The sequence below is a fragment of the Mirounga angustirostris genome, unplaced genomic scaffold, assembly GCF_029215605.1.
Source record: "Mirounga angustirostris isolate CCGP_5_RB_7025 unplaced genomic scaffold, mMirAng1.0.hap1 SCAF_13, whole genome shotgun sequence".
In the NCBI taxonomy this organism is placed as follows: Eukaryota; Metazoa; Chordata; class Mammalia; order Carnivora; family Phocidae; genus Mirounga; species Mirounga angustirostris.
This window is the reverse complement of record NW_026991721.1, coordinates 50520547-50532670: the sequence shown is the minus strand read 5'-3', so window position 1 is coordinate 50532670 and position 12124 is coordinate 50520547. Positions and strand designations below refer to the sequence as shown.

At 51.3% G+C, this 12124-nt stretch overlaps 1 protein-coding gene across 9 annotated transcripts in view; it reads right to left on the bottom strand.

Moving 5' to 3' along the window:
- TENM4 (teneurin transmembrane protein 4) overlaps window positions 1-8683 on the bottom strand; it is a 719612-nt gene extending 710929 nt beyond the window's left edge. For 5 of the 9 annotated variants that reach the window (XM_064576841.1, XM_064576836.1, XM_064576846.1 and 2 more), the window contains exon 1: window positions 8353-8683. The gene's annotated coding sequence lies outside the window, so the exon portion shown is untranslated. Of the gene's footprint in view, window positions 1-5198; window positions 5351-8074; window positions 8270-8352 lie in introns of those variants that run through there. The other 4 variants (XM_064576838.1, XM_064576845.1, XM_064576837.1 and 1 more) reach the window with 2 other exon arrangements.
- Between the last annotated feature and the right edge of the window lie 3441 nt (window positions 8684-12124).

The following is a 12124-nucleotide window of genomic DNA, read 5'->3' as shown; positions in this document are numbered from 1 at the left end:
CCAATAAATATTTATTAAGTGAGGGGCGCCTGGGTGGCTCAGATGGTTAAGCGTCTGCCTTCGGCTCAGGTCATGATCCCGGGGTCCTGGGATCGAGCCCCACATCGGGCTCCTGGCTCAGCCGGGAGTCTGCTTCTCCCTCTCCCTCTGCCTCTCCCACTGCTCATGCTCTCTCTCTCTCTCTGTATCTCTGTGTCTCAAATGAATAAATAAAATCTTTAAAAAAAATATTTATTAAGTGACAAACTCAAGTAATCTCTTAATTCTGCCTCCCTCTACCATACTTCCTGCAAGGCAAAAGTTTGCCTCTTCCATCCTCATCTCCATGTGTCCATTTGTTCTCTCAAACGCAGGCTTAATGCTATTTATCTGCCATGTGGGGGTGATGTGAAGATCAGCTAATTAATGTTTGCAAAGAGGTGCGTTGCTGACTGGTTCTCAGAATAATTGCACATTAATAAAACATTTAAACGACCAATTCTCATCCAAAGGCCAAAGGAGGGCTGAGTTTATTCAGTAAAGAGCTGGTTTTTCTGACTCCCTCTGAACTAGATCCTTCCACTGTGGACCTCATCAATACAAACTCCTTCCATCTACAACATTCCACCAATCAGAAGAGACTGAAATGTACTTTCACAATGGTTTTGATGTCACAGTTTGATGAGTAAATTAATAATACAAACAAGATTGGGAAGGGCGGGTATTTAACCAACTTGAACAAATTGCTTTTAAGCTCTTAAGCACTTTCATTGCTTGCATGATAATGAAACAAATTTTTAAATGTCTTCATCCACTCTCAAAGTAGACCCAGTAAAAGGACTCTAAAGAGAAACACTTTGCTAAGCACTCAGGTTTAATTACATGGCATTCCAAAAAGCTACAAAGTTGCTATTCTAGAAGAAACAAGGGTTTTGGAGCCCGAGAGGCCTATGATCAAATGCTAGTCCTAGGTATGTGACCTTGGGCAAATGGTTTGCCTTACTGAGTCCCAGTTTCCTCATCTAGAACATGGAGGTAATAGCAGCTACTTAACACACAGAAGGTACTCAATCTGTGTTTGTTTGACACTTGCCCCATTCTTCCACCACCTTCAACCACAGGATAAGAGAACTATGTCCCTACCTACTCTGTCTGCTAAAAGATGCCAATTCTCAAAACCCAAAAAGAAAGAAAGGACACATCCCTTTATAGTGCCATCTATAAATATGAGAGCTCCTCCTGATGTCTGGTGGTCATTATTATTACTTTCTGAAATAATGTCAGAGTAGGAAGTAGCTTGAAACCTGGCTACTAAAAGTTTGGACCAGGGACAAGCCTCATGGCATCATCTTGGAGCTTACCAGAAATGCAGACTCAGGCCCCTCTTCAGATGTACTGAATCAGAACCTACACTTTAACAAGACTCTTGGGTGATGTATGTGCATATTAAAAGTTTGAGAAGTACGACCTTACAAAACATCAAATCCACTCTCCTCTCCCAACCTAATTTTATAGAAAGGGAAACTGATTCCAAGTATGGGCAAGTGTTTTACCCTAAGCCATAATGTGTTAGCTGCAACTCTTTTGCTTGACTTTCAAGGGGTTCAAAGACCCGATTTTTTGAATCAACAATCATTCCACAGCAAGAAATTCAGCTCTTGAAAAGAAAACATTCTTAAAATCTAATGTGCTTGAGGGTTATAATGATTTATCAATTGTATCTGACGATCATTGCCACTGGGAGCAATAAGGCTACCATCCACAAAGCCAATGCAGGACTCAAGGAGATAGGGAGTAGGGTGCACTGAATAACAGCTTTTGAGATCCTGCTATGTTTCTGTCCTGCGTCCTTTTTGTTTTCCAAATGAAAGAAAGGCCCCGATTTGATGTTCAGAACATGACAAAGGACAAAAAACGTTCCACTGCCTTCCCTAGTGAAACTGGATAAGTGTCAGTATCAAAGGCAGCATCTAAACACTTGTCAGAATTCCGAGTCTGCGGCCAGTGGAGTGGGTTTCCTACATGGTGACCACACCATGGAACAAGGCCGAGGTGACCTTTCTCTGATCTAAAGGGGCTCCTGATGTCTCCTGCTGGGTACAGGGACACCTTCGAAATGGGAGGACTGGATTTTCCCCCAGTGGCTCCACTGAATTCTTTGTCAGATGACGAGTCATCTAACCACAGGGAACAAATCTTTTCTGGGTCACAGAAATTTGACACGTGAAAGCACGACTGACAAATACACCCTCTCACTGAACTGGCCCATACCAGGATGGGAAGAGATACCCAACTAGGAAACAGCATGTAGGCATGTTAATTTAATTTTTTACTGTGCCCAGGCACCCTGCAGAGAGACAGTTGGGCGGGTTTTCCAGCAAAATGCCCTGCAGCGGATGGGGATAAGCTTGCTGTGGGTAGTCCCAATTGTTTCCTTTGTCAGATTTCCTAGGCAGCCATTCCAAGGCCTCTGAGCCAAAGGAAAAGGGAAGGGGGAAGGGCAGGGAAGGATGGAATCCATCATCTGAGCAAATGCTAGACACACACACTTCTCTGAGGAACTGTTTGTCATTCACTGTGGAGCCAGCCCCACCTACAATACAGAGGAACATATTTACATATTTCAACTCCGTTGCTGGCTGAAGCGCTACAGAAAGTGATGATTCGTAAACAGCCAGGGAAGAAAAATGTTCTTGAAAAAGGATTTGCCTATCACTTCAGCAGAACAGCTCAAATGCAAATCCCCTGCTTGAGGTCTGATTGTCACCCCTACCTCCCTCTGCTACCCAGGCTCCCAAGTCTAGAAGGGACTGCAAAGTAAACAGCCATATTCTGGCTTAAAAGATGAAGTAGAAATCACAGTGTAGTCTACTGCTTCTCATGAGTGACAGAAGTATTAGCATGGCCTATGCCTGTGACCCTGCAATCCTACTTTCTAGGAATTTGTCTTAAGGAAATACAAAAACTACACAGTGTGCACAAGGATGGCTACTGCAGCTTTGTTTTAATTAAAAAAAAAAAACTAAAAATAAACAAGTCAAAATTTCAGTACTGGTTAAATAAATGATGGCATATTAAAACACTGAGGTTCTATGCAGCTATTAAACATGTTGCCAGACGGAGAAATATTATAACATGGCAAGATCTATCATTAAATGAAAATACATAATTACGACTCTGATCTCATTTTTTTACATGCATAAAGTCCCACGTTACAACTCAAAATGTGGTGAAACTTACTTTCCTTCTGCTTTTTCTCTATTGTCTTACCTTGCTACAGTGAACACAGATACTTTGATAATTAGAACACAATAAAAGTTTTTAAAAAACTGTGGCAAAGTAATAAATACAGAGGAATAAAGCATCTACATTTACACTATTTCATTAGAAGCTTTTCTTGTGGAAAACTATGTGTTCAGAGATCTGTATATGCTGGACTCCCTGGGAACCGGGGCACGTGTTACTTTCCAAGTGGCCCCCATAGCAGTCTGTCAGTGCAGAGCAATGACAGAGTGATTCAGCTTTCAGCTACAGTAAGCCAGGCTGATAAACCATGTAAGAAGGCCGGTAAAAATCGGTCTCTCGGATCTAGAATTGACGTTGATTTACCCTGCTAGGCTCTTGGAATCCAATCTGCAAGGCGGTGATTTAAATCCCATTGTTCTTTTGTTTCCCTTTTGAGATTTATGGATGTGGGAGAATGTATTGGGAAAGAACAGTGGCCAGCTTGAGGTCCAGGCAGGGTAGCCGTTTACTGGGACTGGACAGGGGAGGCTGAGTACCCAGGTGAGGATTTACACCAGGTGACAATCAATCTCATTTTCTTCAACCCCTCTGAGTTAAAGAGTGTAACGCTTGTATTGTCCAACAACCTTTATCTTAAATTCCTGATCACCCTCTTTCCCATATTTTTAACTCTTGATCTGGAAATATCGGGTTATGTAACACGCCAATCTGCACAAGAATGTAATTCTGTCATAAAAAAGGACTCAATGAGGGAGAAATTCTAACAAAACTGGAAATGACTTTTCTAAGAAAAGAGAAGATATTTTTGTTTCAAGCACTTGAGCTGTTTTTAAATAGACCACGGATGCAATGTTGCTGGTTCTTTTGGGGATGTTGATTTTCCTGCCCAACCCCCACCCAACAAATGCACCGTGTTGGAAAGGGATGAAGGAAGTGTAAGGGAATGATCATCTGTGAGGTTTTGTGACATTAATCCTTACTTTGTTGTAAACTAGAGAATATCTTCCCATTTATAGGAGAGCAAACTGAAGTTCCAAAGGTAACTAAGGCCACATCGCCAGGATTTCCACCCAGTAAATAAAGGAGTTAAAGTCACATCCCACCAATTTACTCCCACAAAACCAGAGGCGGTTAAACAGATTATGCCACAGAGAGTAAGCTCTACTAGAGATCCAAATCGTCCAGTACTATAATACCCAGTCTCCCACGGCAACACCTGTTCAGTGGGGAGCTCACTACCTCATATTCCAGATTATTCCCTTCGCTGCAGAACTGCCCTCTGATGATTCTTCTTTAGGCTGAACACTGGTTCCACCGCCCCTTTCCCCCACCCCAGCCCCGCAGCGAGCAAGGCTGACCCTATCTCCCCCCAAAGTCCATTAGCGTGGTTTACTGGATTTTACTGGCCCCATTCTACCCCATCCCCAAAAAGAGGCCTTGATGACAACAGGAAGCTGGCAGATGAAACCAAGAAACCTCAAAAACCGAACCTTTCCATTCCTGACAACTTCCCTACCCTCAGAAGACGGTGAATTCACACGCCACCCTGCTCTCTGCCCCCGCTCACTTAAAGACACACGCTGGGAAGAAAACCTCCCCTGAATTAGCCCCGTAACGCCGTAGGAACATCTCCGTCCTAAGTTTGCCGGGAGAACCTGGGGGCGTTCACTTCCGCGACGTTCACAAGGACCTACTGCACGCAAGGAACCGCTGAGAGGCGATGCTCGTTCGCCCCGGGAAATCAGCTCAGCCTGGTCCAATTCCACTAGGCGGAAGGACGCCCATCATCACCAGGGAAAACAGATTCTTTCTCATCATTCTCTTATATCGCCTACAAAGAGCGGAATCCCATTTCTGCGCGATGGCTGGCCTCGCCGCACACCCCCCTTCCAGGCTCGCTCGCTCGCTCGCTCGCTCTCACACACACACACGCACACACAAACTTGCTTCCACCACCACCTGTGAAAACATACCTCCTAACTTTGGCGAGGAGAGCTCCGGGGCAGAGCCAAGCGGCGGAGCGCCCGGAGCGCGCCGCGGGGCGGAGGATGGGGCAGGCGGGGAGAGAGCAGCGCGGCCGGACCGCAACCCTGCGCGGCGCGGCTCCCGGGCTAGCACCCGGCCGGAACGCGGCGGTCTGGGCTCGGGTTTCGCGTGCAGGCCCCGCCCACCCGGCGGCCGGCCAGTGCGGACTGCGGCGCGGCTCGGCCGGCCGAGGAGCCGGAAGCCGGGGGCACAGCGGGCGGCGGAGAGCGCTAGGGGGCCTCGGCCCGCGCCCCCGACACGGGACGCCGGGGGAGTGGGGGGCGGAGAGGACGGCGGCGCCCGGCCGGCGCGGAGGCCGTGGAGCGGGAGGGCGCCGGGAAACAGGTTGCCACCGAGCCCCGCCGCCCCGGATTCCCCGTCCCGAGCAAGCACAGCCCCTCCGGGGCGCCCTCCTCTTTACCGGACCCTCGCGGCCGCCCCGGAGCCTCTCAGGCAGCCGGGTTAAAGGCGCCTTCAGCAAGGTCAAGGCGCGGCCGGCGGGCACCTGGGGATTTTCCCCAGCCGAGCACGAGCTTTGTAATCGCATTGTTAAGGATCACGGCAGCGGCAGGAAATCCGAACGGCCCCACAGGTCTGCGAAGGGAGGATTTATTTTACAGCGCGGAACATACTCAGACAGACCCGGGATTTCAGGGGGAGGGGATGCGGAGTTTCGGGACCGTGGAATGTGGCAAAAATAAAACCCTCCCCTCCACCCAAGCACACCACCGCCTCCTGCCTGCGGGGGGAGGGGGAGAGGGAGTTCGGGGCCACTGTGCCTCAGACTTCAGCGTTCCGCACGCCTCTGTCAGGTCTGGGGTGGTTTATCCCTCTACAGGCGAAAAAAAGATTTAAAAGCACTCCACTACTGTGGTTTCTCTATCAAAGACCATCAACATGCTACAGGCTGCGGCAGCTATGGGAAGCAGGGAGAGAATAAACGCAACAGAAGCAAACTGCGCTCCGCGTAGGAGAGAAGCAAGGAGGCGGAAGCCATACTCTGCGCTTATCCCCATCCTACCCCATTAGCGCCTGGCTAGCCCCGGAAACCAGGAATGGGTACCTAATGGTGGCCAACCCTGACAGAGGCCAGCCCCCTCCCTCCTGACCCCCCGCCAGAGTAGGCCTGGATGGCTGGCATGCTTGGCATCTCCAAGGTGGACCAGACAGCGCAGGCAGGTTTCTAAACACGTGAAGGGCACTGGGTGTGAAAGATGGGTTGGAGGAGATCTGAGAGGCAGAGAAGCGAGGCTTAGCGGTTCCCCAGGATGCAAAGTTAGTTTCCTGAAAGAGCATCCCCTGCAAGGCCTCCCAACACCCCCAAGACAGGCTTGGGCTCTGGGGACTCCATGAACCCTGAGTTCTGACCGGCTTTTTCTCTTTGATCAATCCTAAAGTCTCTACCCAATTCCTGTCTCGATAACCGGTTCTTTGGAGACAGCATCAGCACCCAACGCCGACCATGGAATTGCGGGCAGTGGTGCCAGGCGTCTCCCTGCCCTCCGGTCTCGGGATGGGTGCGCCCCGGTACTTACATTCCCCAAGCAGGCAAACTTTCAGGCTTGTCTTTCGCGAACCGGGTGCTCACATCACGGTTCTGGGTAATCACTGAGCCAGTTTATATAATTGCCCGCGATGCCGTACGGCAGATCTTGCGTGCACCAACGCACAGCTCAGCACTTGTGCACCTTCTCGCCCCCGCGCTCGAATCCCGAGCGTGCCCCGCCGCCGCCTTCCAAAAAGCAGCAAGGCGATCTCGTGGATTTGTCAAATACCAAGGGTTTAGGCAGGATCTACCAAAACCCAGGCTGCCTCAATGCGCCCCTTTCGCTGCATTGGTGTCTTATGGATAACTGCATCTCTACAAACCTCGCTAGGCCTGGGGGGTGGGAGGGGGATAGAGACACGGGCAGGGGGGTTGGCGCGGTTCTAAAGAGGGCTCCTATTACCCAACCGAGTAATAATACCCTCGTCCACATGGACCAAGGTGCACAAATCGCCTTAACGTGTCGCCCTGAAAGGGGAGCCAACTTCCAAAGTTAGAGACCACGCAGTTGAATTTCCAGTACTTTCCAACCTCGCCTAGGCGGGGACAGGGCCGAGAAGGGGCGGGCAACGGCCAGCGAAGCCCACCCTACCGCTCAGCCAAGGAGGACTCACCAGTTGAACCTTCCCTCGCCCCCAGTAGTTAGCTGTGTATTCCCTGGTTGCGCGTACACACACACATACACACACACACTCCGATACCACCTTCACGTCTGCTTCCTTCAAAAAAGACTGCATTTTTTAAAACGCGAGGAAAATGACGGAGGTCGGTGATCACATTTCAACTCAGAGCAAATTTCTCCAAACCACGGTGCGAGTAGTCGCACACACATACACACACGCACACACTCACACTCACACCCAGAAGCGCTCTGAGCGTCCACCCGCGCGGCTGCAGCCTCCACTCGCTGGGAAGGGAACGTCAGCACCGCTGCAGGGCGGCGGGCGAGGAGAGGCGAGCGCCGCGCGGGCTGCAGAGGGCGCGGGGCTGGGGTCGCTCTCGCGTTCCTCCGCTCCAACCGTGGCGCACGCGGGGCCGCTGCAGCCGGTCCTCGCCCCGCAGGACGGGCTGCAGGGGCCAGAGCCGGGCGCCGCCTTCCAGGCTCTTCCAGCGACCGCCGGGGCCCAGGGGCAGGCTGGTCTGCAGAGGGGCTGCGGACTCTTGGGCTGGGGCGGGGAAGGGGATCCCCGCGAGGAAGACGAACCCGGGCGCGCCGCCTCCCTCCCACCCGCAGTCCCGAGTCCCGGACCCGCGCCCACCTCCCCACTCTCCCCTAACCTTCGCTCTCAGACTAGTCCGCGGCGGGCTCCGGGGGCTGCGGCGACCGAGGCTCGGGCTCCTCACTGGCTCGCCTCGCCGGCAGCCTCCCGCCCAGCCTCCCTCCCTTCCTCCCTCAGTGCGGGCCGAGGGAGGAGAGCGTCTCCTGGAACCCTGGGCGTCCGTGGAAGCCGCCCCGACCCCGCCACGGCCAACGAGCAAAGAGGGGCGAGGGAGCCGGCGAGATGCCGCCGCGGTTCCCGAGGCGCTTTTCCGTAGAGCGGAGCGCGCCGCCTTACCGTGGCTGCAGGCTGCCACCGCCGGGGAAGCGGGGAGGAGGGCGGCAGGGAGGCTCGGCGCCGCGCGGGTGGCTCCTCTGGCGCTCGGCGGCGCGGCTCCTCGGCTCCGCGAGCCGGAGCAGGGCGCCCAGGAAGGAGCGGGTCCCGGCTCTGCGCTCAGCTCCAGCGAGACCAACAATAGCTCCCGAGGGGAGCGGAGCCCCAGCGAGCCTCCAGCCGCGCGCGCACGCCCGGCTCCCGCTCCCGGCCGCTCCCGGCCGGCGTCCCTGCCAGCACTGCTGCCCCACATGAAACAGCTGCAATCCCGAGGCTTCTGGGGGGGTTGGGGCGGGTGTGTGCGCGCGCGCGTGTGTGAGGGTGTGTGTTTAATAGCTTCCCTCCTCTTCTTCCCCTCCCTGCCTGCTCGCCTGCCTGCCTCCGTTCCCCCCCTCCCCCCGCTCTCTTACAGACAGAGAGGGCGAGCGAGAGAGACACACACACACTCACGCGCACACGCAGGTTACATGAATGGGAGGCGGGAGCCAATCCTGCGAGGCTGGGCGAGCCGCGGCGCACGGGCGCTGCGAGCAGGGCCGCACCACGGCGCGGGGGGGCGCCACGCAGGTGACGCGTGCCCTCCCGGGGCCCCTCGCCGCCTCTCGGCTCGCCCCAGTCTCTGTGCTCTCCCCGATGGCTTCCTCTCTCCCCCTTCCCTCCTTTCACCCCGCTCCTTTCTCCATCTTCGCTCCCTTTTATTGCCTTTCCTTTCTCGAATTCTCCTAGTTGTCTCAGTTCAGTATCTTCCTCGGTCTGCTCTTTTCTCTTACCGTCTTCGCTCGCTCAGTCCCTTTCTCAAACTTTCTCCTTCCTTGTCCCGACTTTTCCCTACTTCCTCTCCTCCTGTCTTTTGTTCTCTTTCCTCCCGCTTTGGCCGCACCCCCCCCCCCCCCCCCCCGTCTCTGTGGTGTTGTCTGGTCTCCTGCCCTCCCCCTCTTCGCCTGTGCCCTGGTCTCTCTGGGGCCGGTGGCCTCCCTCCCCGCCTGCCCCCTGATGTTATTTCACACCCTCAACACTTTTCCAGGGACAGTCCCTCTCGCGTTGCTGCTGCAGCACAGCCAGAGGTAATTAAGAGCTGAGAACTTGAGTTCCTTCCTCAGGCTCACAAGATGCCCAAAGAAAGGCCCTCCCTCGGACAACTTCCCTAAAACCATGGTAACAGCTACTCAGTCGTGATAACAATCATTTAAAAAGTAACTGCAGAGAACGTGGTCCAAGAGATTTGTCCTTTGCATTTCTGGACTGTGATCGCCAGCACATTTCGAGAAGGGCATTTTCATGGGATGGGAGAGGCAGCTTGGTGCAGTGGCAACTTGCAAGGCTTTGGAGAGAGACTGGAGAAATTCCCACAGCAGCCCTGCTGCATGCAAGCTGTATGTCTTCGTGCAAGCCATTACCTCTGGCCCTGCCTCAGGTTTCTCCTCTGTAAAATGGATAAATTATACCTACCTCACCCGTTATGGTGACGGTTAAAAGAGAGAACAAAGGAAAGAAAGCATTGCGCACTTAGAAGTTCAAACATTGTGACTTCCTTTCTCCTCCCCCCATCCTTTTTAAAAACTCCCTCCATGATCTTCTGCCACATTATATCTCCACAGTCTAAAGTGTGCAATGAAGGAGGAAATGTGACAATGTAATGTTATAGAAATGTGAAGCAAGGTCTAGGATATTTTAAAAACTCTATTGTATGAACAGGAGATTGTCTAGCCAGCTGATTACAGAGGCATCACAGAGATTATAAATTTGGGGTGCTGGGATGCCCCTTCAACATCTCCTAACTAAGGCTTCCCGGAAAGTCGGGGACGACGGTAGGAGTGGTTGGGGGGTTTCCATGCACTCTGTCCAATCTATTTTTAAAACCTTCATAACTGAACACTGACCAGTGACAAAGCCTCTGAGACTAACTAAAATGTCAAGTCTCTGCCTTTGGATAGCATTTATCAACTTCGTGTCCTCACTACAGATATCAAATGCTTTCCATAAGCTGCGATGGACAGGTAGATTCAGTCCTTTGACAAATATTTGTTGACCACCTACTCTGTGGCTGGAACTGTGGTGGGCTGTGGGCGTCCAGCCGTGAGGCAAGCAAGCCTTGCCTTTGTGAGCTGACAGTGCAGTAGACATGTCTGATGAATGTGCAATAGGGAAATGAATCACATATACCTTGAGAAATATCATTTGTTTGGTGGACAGAATCTTTCAGTATATGAGGTCCGTGGCAGAGGGGATAATAAAGGAATCCTTGAGTGAAAATTTTGGAATCCACTGTTCATTCTGTGCACCTCATTTGACTGATGGGAAAACAGAGCCCCAAGCTAAAAGTAGCAGGTGAAAGTATGATCCTCTCAAAGGATCTTTGATTAATTTCAAAGAGAAAAATTGTAACTTTACAGTTGAAAAACCGGCCAATTCTGTCTGAAGTAAATAATAAGTCAGGATCACTGGTAATGTGATAGGTGGTCATCATGTGTCTCCTGATGTGACACAGTGAGAGGGACAGAACCTCACTTCTGTGGTATTCCTGCCAAAAATGAAGAACCTGAATCTAATCATGAAGAAACCTCAGATACACCCAAATTGAGGACCATCCAATGAAATAACTGTCACATACTCTTCAAAAACACCAAAATCAGGAAAGAGAGAGACTCTGACAGTTCTAGATTAAAGGGATTGCTTAGCTGTCATGACAATAAATGTAACACATGGTCCTGGACTGGGACATTATTGGGACAATGTTAATTTCTTGATCTTGATACTTACTATGTTTAGGCAGAAGACTTCCCTTGTTTTTAAGATCTACACAACTGAAGTATTTAGAGGTTTAAAAAGATGAAGAAATCCCTACCTTCAAAGAGAGGCACAGTATGATGGGTCTCTGCCTAAGGAATAGGCAGAGTGTGAGCACAGATGGCTCCCCAACCAAATTCTTGTGGGTAAGGGAAGACTTCCTGTAGGAGTTCAAGTTGAATTTCGAAGGCAAGAAAGTTAGCTAGACCATAAGGGAAAGGAGGTGCTTTCTAAATAGAGGTAACCGTATAGGGACATGGATGAAAGCATGAGGCAGATTATGGCCTCAGAGTTGGCGCATGAAGGGAGTGCCTGGGACAGTCTAGACAAGATCAGGTTGGATTTTGAAGGGGACTCAAATGAAGCTAAAGAACTCAAACATCTTGAAAGCTCAGGGGTAGGGTGGGGATGGGGAGCAGAGAGTTATCAAAGACTTTTAAGTAGAGGAGGCACGTGATCCTAAGTATTTGAAAAAGACCATCTGGCAGCTGTGTAGAGAAGTGGATTAAAGGCCGGGAAGACCAGAGATGCTGAATTTGGTCATTTAGGTAAACTCAGGAATTGCAGTGAGGATGGAGAAGGGAGGAGAGATTTAAGAGAGACTGAGGGTGTAAATGAACAGATGTTGATGACTGGCTGAATAGGGGTGGGCAAGGAGAAGTCCAAAGTGACTCCTAATTCTCAAGCTTGCCTATCTGGGTGGAGGGTAGCACTCTTCACTTCCATGTCAAGAGAATTCAGGAGGACGTGGAGGTTGTAGAGGGGAGAGTAAGGTCAGCTGTTACTATGCTATAATCTAACTCTGTAGCTGGCTTGATATTCTCTGGTATGGCTGCTCTGGCCGCAGGAAACCCAGCTATAAAATTCAGCCTAAGACCCTCCCAACGGCCATGCCCACGTATTATGCAGAAAGACAAACAAACAAACAAAACCAAGAGATGAGATATAA